This window comes from Megascapheus bottae, chromosome 1 (genome assembly GCF_031878675.1).
Source record: "Megascapheus bottae isolate mThoBot1 chromosome 1, mThoBot2.hap1, whole genome shotgun sequence".
Taxonomy (NCBI): domain Eukaryota; kingdom Metazoa; phylum Chordata; class Mammalia; order Rodentia; family Geomyidae; genus Megascapheus; species Megascapheus bottae.
In genome coordinates this window covers 96,808,706-96,828,989 of record NC_143509.1, presented here as the reverse complement: position 1 = coordinate 96,828,989, position 20,284 = coordinate 96,808,706, and the positions used below count along the sequence as shown (strand labels likewise).

General features: G+C 44.2%; 1 long non-coding RNA gene across 1 annotated transcript in view; it reads left to right on the top strand.

Moving 5' to 3' along the window:
- LOC150069639 (uncharacterized) overlaps positions 1-20,284 on the top strand; it is a 33,303-nt gene that overhangs the window by 1,113 nt on the left and 11,906 nt on the right. The window contains exon 2 of the long non-coding RNA XR_016538107.1: positions 18,678-18,843. This is a non-coding gene — a long non-coding RNA (uncharacterized LOC150069639). The remainder of the gene's footprint in view (positions 1-18,677; positions 18,844-20,284) is intronic.

Sequence of the window (20,284 nt, the reverse complement as noted above, 5' to 3'; positions counted from 1 at the left end):
CTGTCCTTGGGCTTTCTCAAGGATAGACCTCTAACGCTTGAGCCTTAACGCCATTTCCGGCTATGTATGTGGTACCAAGGAATCAAACGCAGGTGTTTGTGCAATGCTAGGCAAGCACTCTACCACTAGACCAAACTCCCAGCCCCTTTTCTTTTTTTCTTTTCTTTCTTTCCTTTTTATTTGTGGCAGAGGGAAGATGGAGGATTAAACTAAAAATCTCTGCTTGTACATGACTGCTGTACCACTTGTGCTAGACCCCTAGTGTCCTTTTGTCCTTGGTTTGCTTTGCAGGTAGTCTCTGGTGCTCTTGTCTAGATCCTTGGGCTATGATCTACCAAAAGCCAGGATTATAGGTATGCACCAGCATGCTCAACTAGGATATACTTTATTTGCCCCTGGTCTGTAGTTCATCCTCTACCAGAGGTACACAATTCACATTGTTATTCTTATGAAAATGTACATAGTTGTGAGTTTGCTTGTTCTACTTACTCTTATTCTCCGGAAAACTTGCACATGCTAGAGAGTTATATAAACACAAATGCTTGCCAAAGAGCCTTTGCCCAAGGCCAAGGCCAAAGTTTCTTTGGGTTCCAGGAAGTTAGAGAGGCACATTTCAATTTCTTTTAAACTTTTAAAGACAGCAGCCCACAGATAAAAAGAGAACTTTTTTTATTTAATATAATTGGCGATACTGAGGTTTGAACTCAGGACCTCCAATTTACCAATCACTTTCCAAAACAGGGTAAAGGAATTTTAAGTATGTGATATTAAACACTGTGTCTTCTTGGTACAGATTGTGGAATCTTTGCATAAATTTTTGTTTATCTTTACATTATCCACATTTGGGCCAAATAATCACTGTGGAGGCCTGCAGCCTGGACACTGTAGGATGTTTGCTAGCACCTTGGTTTCTACTCACTAGATGCAAATATCACCCTCTCCTTCTCCCCAGACCATGGCAACCACGAATCTCTACATCACCAGATCATCTCCCTGTTTTTTTGAGGGGGCAGGAGAAATCTAGGATAAGGCCCAGATCCTGAACATCCTATGCAAGTGCTCCATCACTGAGTTATGCCCTAACTTGAAAACCAATTTCTTAAGAAATTGAATATTTATTCCAGGAACCTTGAGTGGGGAAGGAGGAGGCAGGCAGGCAATCAACCAGTTCTTCACTGTAACTTTTTTTAAAAAATTGAACTCAAAAGTCCAAGAATCCCATATTTTCTATTTATCTACTTATTCATTTATTCCTTCATTCTTTCGTGGGCCAGAGTTTAAACTTAGGACCTTGCACTTGTCCACCTCGCACTCTACCACTTGAGCTACACGTCCAGCCAGGCATTTTAGTTGGGGATGAAGTCTTCTGAACTTTTCTGCTTAATCTGGATTCCAGCCTTGATCCTCTGGATCTCAGCCTTTAATTAGCTAGGATTGTTGATATGAGCCACCAATACCTGGCTGCAAATCTCAAAAGTGGCACTTGCCAGGTCCTTATAAAAGGTAGAATGAGAGGATATTGTTAATTTTGGACTTGAGACATCTAAGTATTTTGCATCTGGTGTAGGATCTCTGTCTCTGGTCTGGGCTGCAAAAGTTAGAGCAGGCCTATTCATTCCAACTTTGATATTCTGTTGCTCCTCCTCCTTAATTCAGTCCTGCACTTCCGGTCCAAACTGGAGTGTGCATTTTCAAACTCAGAGATACCATTTTGTCGAGCTCACTCTTATAAAACACAGTCACTTATCTGGGAACCATTACCTTCAAGGTCAACAGAGTCCTAACATAGCTGTTGGTCCTGAATGTCTGGCTGTGGTATACGCCTCAGTCAGTGACCCCCGCAGCCTAGAGACTGTTGTGTGGGAAAGAGAAGGAGCTTCCATGGCTCCGGTGAGCAGGCAGCCTGGGCCATGGCTAAGCAGTTTGGAGTTCTGAGACTCACTGCCTGCTTGGAAGGTGACTCGTGTGGTTCAGAAGTGAAACCAGAAGTCAGCGCTATCTCTTTAGTCCTGTCTTTTGCCTCATGTAAAATTCATGCTTTATTTTTCCACTAAAATACATTCCCCTTTGTGACCCAAAGTATTTCCTTTCCTCCTTTTCCAGCCAGTCTGGTTGAACTGGACTCCAGGGTCCTCCCAAAACATCCTACTTTTCCTATGAATTGTGGGAAAACGTTACAATGAGGCGAAACCCAATACAAGCAACATGTAAAAGAGCTGTCTTTTAATGCTAAGGAAGAAAAAGAGACAGTGAATTGGAAAAAAGTTAACAGAAACTTCTCTTTCTTCCTCCAACCTCTTTTTGTTTCCCACTTAATTTTTCTTTCTTTTGTTCTGGTACAACTGCTTAAACTCAGGGCTTTTCCACTCAAAACTTGCACTCTACCATTTGAGCCATGCCTCCAGTCCAGCCATTGTGTTTTCCTGATTCATTTGCATTAATACTCTCACAGACTTTCTTTCCCAGGCTGTCTTAGAACTGAGATCCTTAGATCTCAACCTTCTGAGAAGCTACCATTACAGGTAGCTTACAGGTTTGCCCGGTTCTAAATTGCCTGGTTCAAAATTACCTGGTTCTAAATTGCTTGGTTCAAAACCTGGAGTAGTTATCAGTCAGCCAAAACTGAGACCATAGCAGAGAACTGTGAAATATCACAGGCAGTCAGTGAAATTGATGTGGAGAAAATAAAAAATTGACAGGCTGTTATTAAACAGGAGTAGGCCACCTATGAGTAGAAGTTTGCATGCTCTCCTTTTGAATCTGCTGTGTGTTTCTGCATGCTAGCAGTGACATAGATTATATGCCACCTGCTTAGCAGTTCTGGCCTGTTTTTGACCCACTGGAAGTCGCCTCTATCATCTTGGATCATTCTCTCCAGATGTCAGCTGTAACTCAAAAGCATCTGGGTAGAGTCTTTGTCAGCTATGCCTCTGTGCAAGAATCACCAAGGGTACTTAAAACAAGTGCTGAGAGGGGAGGGCACTGAAATGGAAGGATAAACAGTGAACAAATGCAGGAGTAGTATTCATTCGACTATACCAACTTGTAGGTGAGGACCGAAGGGAAAAACTGGGAGAGAGCAAGGAAAGGGGATACGTTATCTCAAAAGAATAGTGGGTGCTCGTGGCTCATGCCTGTAATCACAGCTACTCAGGAGGTTGATATCTGAGGATCAGAGTTCAAAGGTAGCCCAGACACAAAAGTCTGTGAGACTCTTATCTTTAACCACCAGAAAACTGGAAGTGGTGCTGTGGCTCAAGTGGTAGAGTGCTAGCCTTGACCTGAAGAGCTCAGGGACAGCTCCCAGACCCAGTCAAGGCCCATGACTGAAAAAAAAAAAAGAAATTATTTATTACCTGACTTGTATAACTATAACCCCTCTGTATATCACCTTTACAATAGCAATTTAAAACAAAAACAAAAACTATTTTTTTAAGGTGCAGAAGCAAGGCACTGCGGTTCTAGCCTATAATTCTAGCTCCTCAGGATGCTGAAACTTGAGGATTATCGGTCAGAGCCACCCCGGGAAGACAACATTGAAAGGTTTTTAATTTTCAGATAACTTCCAAAAAGCTAAAAATTGAAGCATAGTCCTTGAGTTCAAGTCCCAGTACCTGCATACACACACACACACACACACACACGCACACGCACACGCACACGCACACGCACACGCATACGCATACGCATGCACGCACGCACGCACTCTTCTTGCTCCTTATAGTTTATTGTCATGGTAGAGGTGATATACAGAGGGGTTTTTCCCTCCTATCTCCACTCACAAGATATTCAAGTCATTTTCCATTATTGTCTAGTAAGTACCACTGTTGTATTTATTCACTCTTTCTTCCACCTTTTCTGTGGAACAAAGACAAATCATATAAAAGGGAAGGAAATTAAAATAAAAAGATATAAAACTAAGAGGCTGAGGCTGAGCATGGGTTGGGGGGCGGTCTGGAACCTGTAATCCAAGCTACTTGGGAGGCAAAGGTAAAGAGATTGTTGAGATTCAAGACAAGCCTAGGCAAAAACAACAGAGGCTCATGGGACTCCATCTCCCACCAATGGCTATGCGTAGAAATACACATACCAGTCATTTCCAATGACAGTGCAAGCACAGTCCAAGCCAACCTAGGCACAAAGCAAGACACTATTTTGAAAATAATACAAAAAAGAATTGGTAGTAGCTCAAGCAGTAGAATATTTGCTTAGCAAATGGAAGGCCAGGAATTCTGGGGGGAAAGGAAAAAGGAAGAGGAGGAAGAGGAAGAGGAAATGTTTAAGAAGTGCTAGCAAAGAATTTGGTTGGCTTCTTTTGGTGCCCTAGGGCAACACAGTAATAACTAACCAAGTAAAACAAGCCAAGGTCCAGCCCATTTGTCAACTGATATGAAGCCACCTTTTCATTCCATGAAATAATACATCTTACATGGGTGAAGCCATTTGGAGATAGTGTGTTCCCTCACTTGTTAAAGCATCTCCCTGGTACACAAACCGAAGGAGAGAAAAACCCATCTTCCTTTGTTCTTGAATACTTTAGATGAAGTGAAGAGGAAACCACAAAAAAAGGTTAAATTTAGAACTACCCAAGGTCAGGGCAGTGCCAGGAACAGGACCAGTTCCCAATGCAAGGAAATGAGTGCTAATGAACTTGATACTTCTTTTCTGGCCCAAGTCTCAACTTTGGCATTGTTATAGAAACCTGTGCTCACACTGTATTGGTTCCTGTGCTCATCACTGTCACATGACTTTCCTCAAGAGCTCCTTTTTCCCATACTGCCTTGGCATCCATCAATTATCTCACACTTATTTTGTGTTTTAATCACAAGTCTCTATGATCAGGTCAGGCAAGTATTATCTCTATTTGTAGACTGGGAAATTTAAGTTATAGATTCACAGACTTGAATTTCAGGAATTCTTCAAGGCCAGGACCCTTTGATCTATATCCTAGAATTTGCTTTAGAATCTAAAATGACATCTCATTATTGTTCTTACATGATTTCCCTAATTCTATGCGTTACGTATTAGCAAAGTAATTGAATATTAGAAGACCTTCCCTGGGTCTTGACTCAACAACAGTCAAAATACACTAAGTTCCTAGGACCTTTAAGATGTGTTTGGTGTTCTTACATTAATAAAAGTACTTGTTCTTACAGTTAATTTGTGTGTGTGCACATGTGTGCGTGTGTGCACACATGCTATGCTCCTGGGGCTTGAACAAGGGTAGTGTTCTACCACATAGCCATAGCTCCACATCTAGCTTTTTCTGAGTAATTTATTGAAGATTAGTCTCTCCAACAATTTTCCTGGGTTTGAAGCAGGATAACTTAAGGAAACTGAGGCCTGGTGACGGCAATTCAGAAATAACGTATTTAGAAATATGAAAGTACTAGCTGGGGGTGTAGCCTTGTGGTAAGAGTGCTTGCCTAGCGTGCATGAAGCCGTGGGTTTGATTCTGCAGGACCACATACTCAGAAAAAGTCAGAAGTGGTGCTGTGGCTCAATTGGTAGAGCACTAGCCTTGAGTAAAACATGTTCAAGGACAGTGCCCAGCCCCTAAGTTTAAGCTCCAGGACTGGCAAAAAAAAAATAGAATTATAAAAAGTACTGTCTGCTTCAAAGAGAGACAACAGGATGTATTTCTCACCCAACTTAACAGCTAACTGACAAAATGTATGCTTTCCTGAGAAAACTTAAGCCACCTGTCCCAAATTCAGGTAACAGGGTGCCTCCTTGTCTCAAGGATAAGCTTCTGTTTTATGGCAGGATGCAGTCTCACCTGGAAACTCAGAAAGTAACACCAGGTAAGCATCCATCTTTGCATAACATTGAAGGCAGGCCCTCTGCCTATAAAGTCTTTCTGTGCCTTTCTGTGTCTCCTTGTCTCTCTCTCTCTGTCTCTCTCTCTCTCTGTCTCTCTCTCTCTCTCTGTCTCTCCCTCTCCTTCTCCCTGTCCCTCTCCCTCTTCTTCTCCCTCTCCCTCTCCCTATGAGAACACCCACATTCTGCTAGAGTGTGTCCCTGTACTCCGTTGGTCTACTTTTTGTCTGATTGCCTGTTTACTTAGTAAAGCTCTGCCAAGTTTTCTTACCATTGTGACTTGTCCAGAAATTCTTATTCTGGGATTGAAGCCAAGGACCCTAAATGAAGAGTTCCTATATTTAAAGGGAAGCTTCACTAAACCTCACCTCGGTGTGGTAACAGGCTGGCTTTGAAGTCTGAGCCTCAGATCTCAGCCTCTTGAGTAGCTACGATTATAGGCAGGACCCACTGAGTAAAGTCATAAGCCACCAATGCCTGGCTGCCTAGAAACTTTTATTTTCATGGGAATCCAAATTCTGAATTGGTTTGAAGTGAAGAATCCAGTGGCTTTCTACCCAGGGAGACAAGTCTGACCAGTTCAGCAAGGTAAAAAAAGTTGTTGTTATGAAGCTGAGTGTGGAATGTTTATTCTTTTAAAGGGGAATGGCAGTTTCTCCCTTGGCTCCTTCTCTCAAGGCTAGTACTTGATCCACTAAGCCATACCTCTTCTTTTTTTCTGTTGCGGTTGCCAGGCTAGCTCAGATCTCAGTCTCCTGAGTAGCCAGGATTATAAGCTATAGCCCCCAGTAAAAACACTGTCTCAGGAGATGTGGTATTACCTGTTGACTTCTACACTCTGATGCACTGGATCTCAAGTTCTTTTGACTAGATATATGAGTTATGTAACACTGCTGTGACAAATGACCTCAAAGGGACTGGTTGAAAACAACAGATTTAGTCTCTCCAGCTTTGGAGGTCAAAAGTCTCATGTGAGTTTCACTGAGTGAAATCCAAAGTGTTGGCAAGTCTGTCTCACATTGTATCACTCAACAGTTTGCACGCTCCCACTTGCTTTTCAATTTTAATTTTATTTATTTTTAATTTTTAAATTTTATTTATTTTATTTTATTTTTTTTGCCAGTCCTGGGCTTGGGCTCAGGGCCTGAGCACTGTCCCTGGACTTTCTCAAGGCTAGGGCTCTACCCCTTGAGCCACAGCACCACTTCTAGCTTTTTGCTACGTATGTGGTACCGAGGAATTGAACCCAGGTCTTCGTGCATGCTTGGCAAGCACTCTACCACTAGGCCAAACTCCCGGCCCCTCAACTTTTTATTTTTAATATTGGTGACTGAGCACAGGACCTTGTACAAGCTAACCAAGAACTTTGCCTAGGACTGCTCTGGTCTCTCCCTCTTCCATTTTTGGGTCCACCAGGATACTCCAAGAGTCCAAGCCAGCCCTTCTTTCTTCTCTCCCCTCTCCCATTTGCTATCCAATTTAGGATTCTATACATATTAGACACGCACTATTCCAATAACTAATCCCATCCAAAGTCAGCTCTTTACACCCAACTGATAAGCAACCTAAATTCCATTTGCCATCTTAATTTCCCTTTGTAATGTGATTTAACATATCCACAGGTATTGGAAAATAGGATGGGGACATCTTTGGCATCCTTTATTCAGTCCAATAAATTAGGTAATCGCTTGGATTTGTGTGTGTGTGTGTGTGTGTGTGTGTATGCGTGTGTATGCGTGTGCGCGCGCGCGCATAATGACAGTGCATCCATGTTGAGCCTGAGGCTTGAACTCAAGGCCTGGGCACTGTTACTGAGCTTCTTTTGCTCAAGGCTAGTGCTCTACCACTTGAGCCGAAGGTCCACTTTGGCTTTTTGGTGATTACTCAGAGATAAGAGTCTCTCAGACTTTGCTGCCCAGGCTGGCTGGGTACCTCAATCCCCAGATCCCAGCCTTCTGAGTCGCCAGTATTATAGGAATGAGCTGCTGAGGTCTTTATAGGGTAAAAGGCAGGGGGTCTGGCTTAAATGTTATGCAAAGATGGGTGCTTTGTTTTTAGCAATCACACTTGGTGTTACTTTCTGGGTTTTCAGGTAAGAATGCCCCCTGCCATAAAACAGAAGCTTATCCTTGAGAAAAGGAGGCACCCTGTTTGGGGCATTTGGGGCAAGTAGCTTAAGTTTTCTCAGGAAGGCATGCAGTCTGTCAGTTGTTAATTCTTTCATGAGAAATGCATCCCCCAGGAAGAAATGCATCCTGTTGTCTCTATTTAAAGCAAAGATGGCACTTCTTTGTTTCTAAATGCCATATTTCTGACTTGCCTTCACCAGGCCTCAGTTTCCTTATGTTATCCTGCTTCTTTTCTCCTAAAATGACTTTTGTTCCTTTAACCTTAAGGAAAGTGCATAGAGGAGTATCTTCTATATTTGCTGGCTGTTCCTCATCTTCCCTAGTCTATCCTGCTTTATTTCCCCTAAAAATGTCCTTGTTCCTTTCATCCTATGGGAGGTAGATGTACAAGCTTTAAGCTTGAGTCTTTGAATCCCTGGCCACCATTTAGCATGCCTCATTTTCCCTAGGCTATCCTGCCTCAAAACAATAGAAATTTATTCTTTACAGTTCTAAAGGATATATATCTGAAATGTCAACAGCATTATAGTCCCTCCAAAGGCTTTAGGAAAAAACCCTTCATTTTTCTAGCTAGTTCCAGTTGTTCCTTGGCTTGTGGCCATACCACAAGGAAGGAAGGTAGAAAAAAAATGGTGGGGAAGAAAGAGAGACCAAAGCTACTTCAAAATGGCTTTATGTACTTCCATGTCTGTCTTCAGTGCTTATTTGCCCAAGCCTTACCAAACCGTAAGACCAGTCCTTTACCAATCTCTTCTCAACATAGTCTGAGAGGTGAAATGATCATTTTGGATTTCCATTTCTTTGATTATCCATACAAATGAGCATATCTTCATATATTTGCAGGTTTTATGTGAGTTTGTGATTCACTAGGTGTTTTCTGCTTCCTGTTTGGGGTGCTGGTGTATTTTTTATTTAATCTATTTTGTTCTCAAATGTTTATTTTGTTATGTCACTACTTTCTTGTTGCAGCTTTCAGTTGAATGGAATTTAATCTTTTACTTGAACTTGAAGGAAGAGATTAGGTGAAATTATATATTTGCAAAGGAGTATTAGCTTTTCAGTGTTGAAAGTCTGTGTTGAAGCTGTGATGATCCTATCAGCTTTGTCTGCAACCTGTGGGAACACACACGAGAAGGGTGGCTACAAGGTGTGTTTGGAAGTTGATTGGTGGTAGGACTTTATCTGTACCTGTGAGAAGGTAAAGTTTCCTGTTTTCACATGAGAGCATGTCATTCAAATGAAGAATCTGGTCACATCTGATGTGGATCACTTTCCCCTCCTGCCTCTCTCTTCCCAAGAGTCAGGTCCTTGTCATCACAGCGAGGGCAGAAATCCCACTGCTGGTTATATGCTCAAACCGATTGAACTGGGCACTGGTGGCTTCAGCCTGTAACCTAGCTACTCAGGAGGCTGAGATCTGAGGACCATGGTTTGAAGCTGGCTGGGGCAGAAAAGTCCCTGTGAGATTCTTATGTCTAATTAACCACTCACAGACTGTAAGTGGAGCTTTGGCTTAAATTAGTAGAGTGCTGACTTTGAGAAGTGCTCAGGAATAGTGTTCAGGCCCTGAGTTCAAGCCCCATGAACAACTAAAAAAAAAAAAAAAAGGAAAAGATGGAAAGTAAGACCGAGTCAATAGTAGTACCCCATCGATCTGTGCAGCATTCACAATAGCTAAAGGCGGAAGACAAGTGTCACACTTACAAGAGGAATGAATGAAGCTGGGCGTTGTGGCTCACGCCTATAATCCTAGTTACTAAGTCACTCAGGAGGCTGAGATCTGAGGATCAAAGTTCAAAGCCAGCCCGGGCACTAAAGGCCGAGAGACTCTTATCCCGATTAATCACTAGAAAATGGGAAATGGGGCTGTGACTCTTGAGTTGAAGAGTTCAGGGACAGTGCCCAGGCCCAGAGTTCAAGCCCCCACAAAAAAAGTCATTTTGGTACCCTAATTTAGAAAAGAAAGACTCTATGGCATTCTAGGTCGATTTGCATAAAAATTATCCTGAGATCTTGGTAACAATTTAATTCATCGTGACCCAGCAAATCTGGGGTTTGCCTTGAACTTCTGCATTCATGCATTCTGCATGATACAGACTCTGCTGACAGATGCACCTTGGAAGCAAGGACAGGCAAATGGCTTGCTTAAGGCTGACCAGACAGGACTAGAATTCTAGTTTCTCCTCTGGACATGCTGGACCTATCCTTGTTTCTTTCTGTTTCATTGAATGCCAGCTGGAAATCAGAATGTGGTACTTTGTAAAGCCACTTGCACTGCCTGTGATTCCTGTGGGCTCTTCCCTGGTGGCTATGGGGAAGTGGTTTGTTTAGATCACAGCCCTCAGTGGAGTTCTGCTTCCCCTTCAGTGGTTATGTAACCTGTGGGTGAACGGCGGCCCGTGTTCTGCCTGTTGTTCTTTGCAGAAAGGAAAAGAGCCTTTCAGGTAACAGAAGCTTTTCTTCCTCCCTTTCAAGAGTGAGAGGAATCCAAAATAACCCTTTAAAAGACATGCCCCAGCTCTCACCCTCCAACCTGCTGCCTCCACTTAGGCCTCACTTCCTAATTGTCCACTGCCTTCCACTTCTCCCAGTGGCACCACCAGCTGCAGACCAAGCTTGCCACATTTGAGCCTCTGGGAGGAAACTTCTAGATCCCAATACTTTTCCTTGGTGGGCTAGGGAGTGGAATTGCTGAGAGGGCAGCAAAAGAAAGAGGAGAGCCGTCTTCAGCTCTTGAAGACAGCCCAGGATGGGCAGAGAGAGCACTTCTAGGAGACAAAATGAAAAGGTTTTGCTCTCTGACTCACTCCAATTCTCCACCCTTCTCTTATAAATATCCTACCCTGGCCTGTTCCTCAGCCCTGCGCCCTTCCATCCTTCTCCCTCAGGCAGGAAGTCCTGGTTTTCTGGAGAAATACCTGTGTTTGTTCTGTAACACAACCACCCCATTTTGCCTTTTCTTCCCTCCTCCACCCCTCAGTGGCCTGCCTTGGCCTCTGTCCCATTGAACTCTGCCCTAATGGGGGTGGAGAATTTTCCCAACTGCCAACCACAGTTCTATGGGGGGCGGAGGGAGAAGCGCTACAGAATGAACTTACACCTATTACACAAATTGCAAACAAATCTTTATTGTAACATTAGCTCACTGGAAAATGCAATCTGATAGAAGAAAAAGGCTGGTTGAACATTACGAGTCCTTTTGTAAAATGATTATTTGTCACTTGAACTGAACCTAGTGTCACCAAGGTGTCCTCTGTGCAACCAGAGAATATAATTCAGGTCAGCAGGGACCCAAATGTCAAGTGGGTTCCAACTAGCTGTCTGCTTCCAGGTTTGCTGAGTAGAGGAACACAGTGGATTCGCCTTATCAGTAATCAGAATCTCCTGTGCACCAGCCATGACGCCCTAGTACCTGTCTTCTCATCTGGAATTGCACCATTTCCACTTTTCAGTTGTGTTTTGCATTCAAGGCAGACATCCCTTCTATCGGTGGACTGCAAGGAAAGTACTTTGTACAAGTGGGAATGTTATGTTTGTTGGACATCTACTCAGAACCTGAGATCAGATCATTGCCATTTGAAGTCAGCCCCACAGCAGGATTCTTTTTGTGTGTGTGTCCGTTGTGGGGCTTGGACTCTGGACCTGGGTGCTGTCCCTGAGCTCTTCAACTCGAGACTATCCCTTGAGCCTCAGCACCACTCCCGGTTTTCTAGTAGTTAATTGGAGATAAGAGTCTCATGGTCTTTAGTGCCCGGGCTGGCTTTGAACTGCAATCCTCGGATCTCAGCCTCCTGAATAGCTAGGATTACAGGTGCCCGGTTCAAGTCTGTGAAATTCTCATATCCAATTAACCACAAAAAATCCAGAAGTGATGTTGTGCTTTCAGTGGTAGAGCACCAGCCTTGGGCAGGAAAACAAACAAACAAACTACAAGACATCAAAGGCCCTAAATTCAAACCCCAGTACTGTGTACCTCAAGTTTGGTGAATCTTTCTAGTGGATTCTTGAACTTGAAGTCAGGATTCCTGAATTTGCAATTGGTATCAGTACTGAGGGTAGTCTTTGTAGGCAAGGACTAGGAATTTGAACATGTGGTCTCTGGTCTTGAACTCTCCACCTGGAGGCTAGATAAATCACTTCCTTTCTTTCCACCTCCTGCTCCTCCGTACTCAGTGTGGTATGGGAGTATCTATCTCTTCCTCTTGTGTTCACCGGAGGAGATGCTGTAGGGCTGAGATGGAAGTGACAGGGCTGTGTAAAGTACACTGCTCCATGGCAAATGGCATCATTTAGCACAAATGTTATTAAGTGCCTTTGATGACAATGCTATAGCCATTCCTCTATTTAAAGGGAACACAAGGAATTTGGGATCGAATAGAAACAAGCCCTGCCCCCACTTCTTCCTTTCTTTCCTTCCTTTTCTCTTTTCTCCTCTCTCTCTCTCTCTCTCTCTCTCTCTCTCTCTCTCTGTCTCTCTCTCTCTGTCTCTCTCTCTCTGTCTCTCTCTCTCTGTCTCTCTCTCTCTGTCTCTCTCTCTCTGTCTCTCTCTCTCTCTCTCTCTCTCTCTCTCCTATTCTCTCTTTCCTTTTCTCTTTGATCAGGACTGGAGCTTGAACGCAGAGCCTTGTAATCTCATTTGGCTTATTTGCTCAAGGCTGGTGCTCTACCACTTGCACTATACCTCCACTTCTAGCTTTTGGGTGGTTAGAGATCAGAGTCTTGCATACTTTTCTGCTTAGGCTGGCTTTGAACCTGTGTAATCCTTAGATCTCAGTCAAGATGTGATGATCGGCATAGGTTAGAAGGACTCAGGTGACAAGACCCAGAGCAAACACGTCGTCCCCACCCTGAGGTACTTGACCGAGCTCCTGAGCCATCGTTCACAGGGGCATTCAAGCTGAAGAGGCATCTGGAAAAGCCATAATCTATTTTATTAGAACAATTTGATCTTTTTGAAAACTAAAATTGAGACAGGTATCATTAGCTCATGCCTGTCATCCTAGCTACTCAGGGAGGGTCACAGTTCAAGCCGAGCTCAGGCAGTAAGTTCATGAGACCCCCCCTCCATCTCAACCAATAGCTGGATCTGACACTAGAATCACAGCACCAGGCCAGCCTAGGCAAAAACGCTTCATCTCAACAGAAAAAGCTGGCTGTGGTGGTGCAATCCTGTCATGCCAAGTATACTTGGAAATGTATTATAGAAGAGGGGATTTTGTTTCAGGTTGAGCCAAGAAAAGAGCAAACTGGCTGGAGATACGTTTCAGGCTTTGCAGAGCCTGTTTAGCAAGTACACAACTTCAGTTCAAATCTTAGTATTGCAAAACAAACAAACAAAAGAAATTAGCCAGCTATCATGCCTATAATCCCAGCTCTAAGGAGGCTAAGGCAGAAGGATCCCTGTGCAAATCCAGCCTAAGTCTGTAGTAAAACGCTGTCTCAAACAAAAAACCTACAACCATATGAGGAAATGGACAGCGGATTGGCAATTTGGACTACAGTTGAGTAGAATCAAGCAGATTGGGCCAGACATGCCTGCTGATGCAATGGAGGAAGCAGCAGGCCCAGGTTTTCCAGATTACAAACATTGCAGGATGGTGGCTCAGAGCCTGGACCTCTCATCCACAAAGAATTTGTTCCACCTTTGTTCCTGGATTGGATTTTTTTTTTTGGTCATAGGGGCTTGAACTGGTCGCTGTCCCTGAGCTCTTCAGCTCAAGGCTTAGCACTCTACACTTGAGCCACAGTGCCACTTTCAGTTTTCTGGTGGTTAATTGATGATAAGAATCCTGCCTGGGCTGGCTTTGAACTGCAATCCTCAGAACTCAGCCTACTGAGTAGCTAGGGCTATGGGTGTGAGCCACTAGCACCCAGAATGGGTGAATGTTTTGAACTAAGAAGACCAGGTCTGCCCTGAGCCACTATAGCCACATGGTTAATGGTTCATGGGGGGGGAAATGAAGCCACCGCTTCACAGATAAGGGGTGTGCCTGAATCCCTGGAGACAGGGATGGGCAGTTGGCTGGTAGGTTACTCAACCTGTCAATCCAGTGTTTGGGATGGGGAATTTCCTGTGACCTTGCCCCCTGACCTGACCCTATTTAGGCCTGGACCAGCTAAGGTGCCATTTCACCATGCCACACGTCTCCTGGCTCTTCTCCAGTCTCCCTAGCATAGTAATGTTCTGTTCCTCTGTCCTCTTTCCTAACTGTGTGAAATGTATTTTCTGTCTGCTGGCCTTTGAGACGCGAGTCCACCATGCAGTCACTGGAGGTTTAATAAAGACTCCACCACGATGTGACCTCTGGAAATGTGGCTTCTCTGTATCCTCACCTTACAACAGTTTCATGTTAACAAGTTTCTCCTGAAGTTCACAGCTCCCTGCAGAGTCCCTTTCCCTAAGGTGCTCAGCATGTGGAGAAAGGAAAGAAACCACGAAGAGGAACTGGCCGGGCTCTCTTCAGGAGCTTGTTGACACCCGCAGCTGCTTAAACAATTATGTAACTGTAACCTCTGCATGTCTCCTTTGTAATGACAATAAAAACGTTAGCCGTAAACAATACACAAGAGATGTAAGTTTTAAATGAAGTTAGGCGGATGCAAAGAGAACCACACCTCGTGGTATTCAGGCTGGAAGGAAAAGTTTGTTCCAAACGGTGCCCCAGCCATGCACGATGGAGACGCAAGGCCAAAGAGGCCAGAAGCCGCTTGGCCCCGCGCTTATCTGGGGGAAGGGCGGGGAGAAAGTATGGCCAGGTGGGAGAGGTGTGGCCACACCCGATGGGGAGGTGACATGGAAGGCAGGAGCCTTCAACGGCTCCTGGGGGAGGTGTGACCAGGGACGGTACAGGAAGTGGCCTGGGAGAAGGGGGCGGAGGCTTCTGGGTGCTCCAGTTACCTCGGTGATGCAGATTCTGGGCTTAACCAGGAGGAGGAGGAAGATCACGGTCCAGGCGCTTTCAGGCTGGATCCTATTGTAAAAACGCAAGCACAAAGGGTTTAGAGGCCTGACTTAGATGGTGCAGTGCCAGCCTAGCAATTGGATGGTCTTGATTACAAACCCCAGGACTAGAAAAATGAAATAATTTACCAAAATCACCTAGCAAGTGGCTGTGTTGGGGCTGGAACTCTATAGAGTTCTATAGACTTCCAAGGCTACTTTCTCCCCCACTGTCTCGTGGATAACAAGGGTTGTTGTTTTTCTCTTCCTTTCTATGGCAATGCAAACTTGTTTATTTGTGGGCATTAGAAATTTCCTTTCACATTACAACTTCAACACTGGCATACTATCTGCTGAGCCCCCTGAGTATTGGGAAAAGACTGGATGCACAAAAAGACACGGAAGTTGGGCACCCAACTGATGCCTGGAATCCTAGCTTCTCATGAGGCTGAGATCTGAGAATAGTGGCATGAAAATCCATGAGACTCATCTCCAGTTAACCACCAGAAGGGGCTGTGTGGCTCAAAGTGAAAGAGTGTTATCCTTGAGTGAAAAAGTTCAGGTACAGCACTCAGGCTCTGAGTTCAAGCCTCCCCCATGGAGCAAACAAAACACATGAAAACTAAATCAGTCAGTTTCTCTTCATCAATCCTTTCCCCAGCAGTGGTATTACAATTATTGCCCAGTGGCCAGCAGGGGGCAGCACCACCTCATAGTTGTCTTGGTTCCCAGCAAGGACTCATTCATTGACTTTCTGAGTTCACTAAGGTAAGTGGCCCGCCTGGTGGATGGGGAAGCGGTCTTATGCTTCCCTTCCTGCCTTACTCTGGCCTTCTTCTTCCTGTTCTTTGATCTCAAAAGATGAAGGTCCTCAACATCTGTCTTTAATTGACTTGTCTTAGGATTTTATTTCTTTGACTTGAAAGAGACTTGCAGTTTGTAGCTTTGGCCATGAGTCATAAGGTCATGTGTTGTTCTAAGACTCATTTATTGAGTGGGTACTGTGTACTGAGTCCTTGGCAGGCTCAGCTCATTCAGTCTCACTATCAGAAAATGAGAGCCAGAGGATAGTGGCTCATACTTGTAGTCCTAGCTACTTGAAGGCTGAGATCTGAGGACTGTGGCTCAAAGCCAGGCTGGACAGGAAAGTCCACTGACTCTGACCTCCAATTAATGATCAAAAAGCTGGAATGGAAATGGAGTTCAGGTAGTAGAGCGCTAGCCAGTACTAGCACTAAAAGAAAAAAACAAAGGAAGAAAGAAAAAAGAAAAGGAAACAGGCTTTCTTCCAATAGCTGCTGTGATGATCCTGGACATCTGGATTCTGTTTTCTGGTTTACGTTTCAGTTATTAACAGTTTCTGTGAAATGTTACATTGCTTTTCTCATCAGGATAGGATTTTATTTACAAACCTTTAATGAGCATCATTAGCTCTAAATGACTATGATAAAATTGACTAAAAACTATTCATCTATATATGACATTTTTGTGCCCCTCTAAATACAGACTGTTGGGGGAGGGGAACTTGTTATAGAAAGCCATACTGCCTACTGAACAAATGAAATCCCGAATCGACCTCTCATTGGTTCTGTGGGCCCACATCAGCCCTGCAAGCCCGTTGGCTCATCTGCGAAATGTCTGCCCCTCCGAGTTGTGTTACAGGGCTGAAATGAAGTAGTGCAGATATCCATGACGAATGCCTCGTCAGTTCTGATTTACAGCCAGGCACTCACTGAACGTGTGTGGATTCACACAGGACCGATGCTCACACTCTAGACGTGTACTTAAAGTTGTGCAGCATCTCTTTCCTCAGAGAGCACGCAGGGTGATGTGTGAGCTACTTTGGCTATGTGTCCCTAGTGTGGTACATTGTGTCACCCGGTAGTGACACATGAGCAACAGACTTCTCACAAGCGTCATCAACATGACCATCCCAGAGCACCCTCTGGGTTTGATTCGTGTGATACCAGTGATGATCATAATGCAGTGGCTCATTTCCATGGTGAAGAATTCTGCTTTGGCTTATTTGACCTTGGCCCCTGGGTCTTTGTGGCTGGATTTATTTCACAATCAAGTCTCTCTCTCTCTAGATAGATATAGATTGACCTATAGCTATGTATGGAGATATAGATCTATAAGATCTATCTATAGAGATTGCTATCTATCTCAGTCTATATCTATAGATATTTATATATGAGATGATATAACTATTATATATAAATTCATATACAATATACATAACTATAGGTAGTTATAATAATAGTTATATTTATAACGATATTTCTATATAACTATAGTTATAGTCATAGTTATATATGTCTAAAGACAGATAACCTATAGAGATATAGAATATCTACAACTGTATATGTATGACCAAAACCACATATCTGGGATACTGTAGCTACTTCACTCCTTCATTACCCACAGATTTATGTATCTAACTCAGCTTGGAGAGGTGGAGCACATGAGCACAGGAGAATGGACTGGTTTGTGGGAGACCCTCAGTATCTCAGTGGAGACATACAGCAGAGTGGGTAGGGTCTTGTTACTCAACAGCCCCAAGCAGAGGGTCGAGAACACGTGCTCCCTGAGTCTAGGCATGTCACAACACACGAATGACGTCATTGGCCGTGGCAAACTAAGGAGAGGGAGTTGCTCAGGTAAGCTCTTCACCCTCCCAAGGGAGGCGGTGCCAGTTCTTCATCTGGCCGCCCTTGCTCTGCAGATTCTCATAGGTCTGGGTTGACAACCTACAAAATTACTTTGGGGTGAGTTCCAAATCGACATGGATCATAGCTTCCCCAAAAGACAAGAGGACAAATATGTGACAGCTCTGTGAGGCCAAGCTGAAATGATACTGCTTTCAAGTGGGGGCCACCTGACCCTAAACTGACACCCAAAAGGACTCTTACCACTTCCAAGTAGAAGAAAGCCACTGGAAGCAAGGATTAGCTCTACTGGGTTCGCCATGTCCCATAGTGTGGGGGACAGATAGACAGAGCTGGTCAGGAAGGAGATAAAGAAAAGATCACTTTATCAAAGTGAAGCCAGGCACTGATGGCTCACACCTATCATTCTAACTACTCAAGAGGCTGAGATCAGATGACCACAGTGGCTCACACCTGTAATCCTAGCTACTCAGGAGGTTGAGACCTGAGGATCGCAGTTCAGAGCCCGCCCGGACACTAAAGAACATGAGACTCTCCTCTCTCTCTAACCATCAGAAAAGCAGAAGTGGCACTGTGGCCCAAGGGGTAGACCATAGTCTTGAGCTGAAGAGCTCAGGGACAGCGTCCAGGCCCAGAGTTCAAGCACCCTGACCCACCAAAAAAAATAGAGGCTGAGATCTGAGGATCACGGTTTGAAACCAGCCTGAGCAGGTAAAGTCTGAGAGACTCTTGGCCATGCTCTCAGCCCCATGAGACTTTTATCTCCAATGAACCACCCTAAAACTGGAGGTGGAGCTGTGGCTCAAGTGGTAGAACACCAGCTTTGAGCAAAAGAGTTAAGGGACAGTGCCCAGGTCATGAGTTCAACCCCCAGTTCTGGTGTGTGCGTGTGTATGCATACACACACACACACACACACAAATTTATCAAAGTGAATCATTTGCTATGCTGAGCTTTTCCTAGTTAGTGTGACCAGCCAGCTTTATCTTTGGCGGACAGACACATTGTGGTCTAGGTCTACAGCTTAAGACACTTGGGTGTGGTAGAAACCCCAGGTCAATAGGTAAGTTCTCTTTCTCCTGATTTCACTTACAACCATTGCTGTACTTTCTTCTCTAGAGGAATCTTAGATACTCAGGAGGCTGAGATCCAGAGGATTGAAATTAAAACAAAGCCAAGAAAAAGAAAAATTTAAGAGAGTCCATCTCCAAAATAATCGGCAAAGAGCCAGGCTGGAGGCATGGTTCAAGCAGGATAGTGTCAGCTACACACATAAGCAAGCTGGGTAAGTATGTGTCCCTTAGTTCAAACTCTGGCACTGGCCAAAAGTAAAAAGGGAACAGAAACTAACCAATTGGTTGTGCAAATTGGGACACTGAAGTAAAGCAAATAAAGGTCCTTGCTTACTATAATGTATTTGGAATGAGGCAACACAACCAAGACTAGAACCCTGGTTCCTTTTACTCTGTAGTGAGCCATCTCATCTGAGTGGCATGGCATTTACCTGTCACCAATTCCTAAGGTGCCACTGTGACGCCAGACTTTAGGAGCAAACTCCATGGTTGACACAGTGGCTCAAGTGGTAGAGCACATGCTCAGCAAGTACAAGGTCCTGAGTTCAATTCCCACTACTCCAGTATATACTTATGCACACATATATACGCACACACAATTATTTAATGATAGGTTATGGTACAGAATGCAGAATTCACTGGATTTCAAAGTTCAAACAGGAGTCAAGTCAAAGAAATGTGCCGCGATTGGGAGTTTGGCCTAGTGGTAGAGTGCTTGCCTAGCATGCACAAAGACCTGGGTTAATTCCTTGGTCCACATACATAGAAAAGCCAGAAGTGTGCTGTAGCTCAAGAGGTAGAGCACTAACCTTGAGGAAAGCCCAAAGACAGTGCTCAAGCCCTGAGTTCTAGCCCCAGGACTGGCAAAAAAAACGCATTTATGGTTGGAAACATGAAACTAATTTGAGAAAGCCTGGCTAGCAAGCACAAGGCCCTCGATGCATGAAGAAAGTTCCTACTTGGGTCATGCCCACCCCCACCCAAATGCCCACAACAAAATAATTTCATTGCTTATTTATTTTGAGACAGGGTGGCACTATCTAGTCCAGGCTAGGCTTGAACTTGTGGTCTTTCTGCAATAGCCTCCTAAGTGCTGGGATTACAAGTGTGTGCCACCACATCTGGCTTAGATTATTTTACTTTAGAGAACCGTTTCAGGAAGAGAAACTGGCTTTCAAATCGCGCTCTGTGGTGGCCTGTTGCTGGGAACTGGAGAGAGCACTATCATTTCCTTGTGCTGTTGTTAGGATTATTTGTTACATGGGTGTGATCAGGGCACAGAATAGAATAGAGAGTTACTGGTAAAAGTCCTCTGTGGGCTGACAGATTGTGAGACTGGAACTCCTGGTCACTGGCTGTGGACTGACTTTATCATCCATGATTGACAATGGGTCAGTGCAGGCATGCCTTCCTTTTATGAGGCATGAACTTCTAACTGCCAATCCCACTTTTCAGCTCTGGGCATTGGTAATTGAATGTTGCTATGAGACTGTAGCTATTTATTCTCCCACAATGCTTTCCTAAAGAACTCTTCCCAGCTCTGCTGGCACAGGGCTTCTCCTAGTCACACAATACACCTTCTTATCTCTGATTTTCCAAAGAAAACAAAAGGACTATTTATATCCACATCTCCTATAGATACATTGGAGAAAT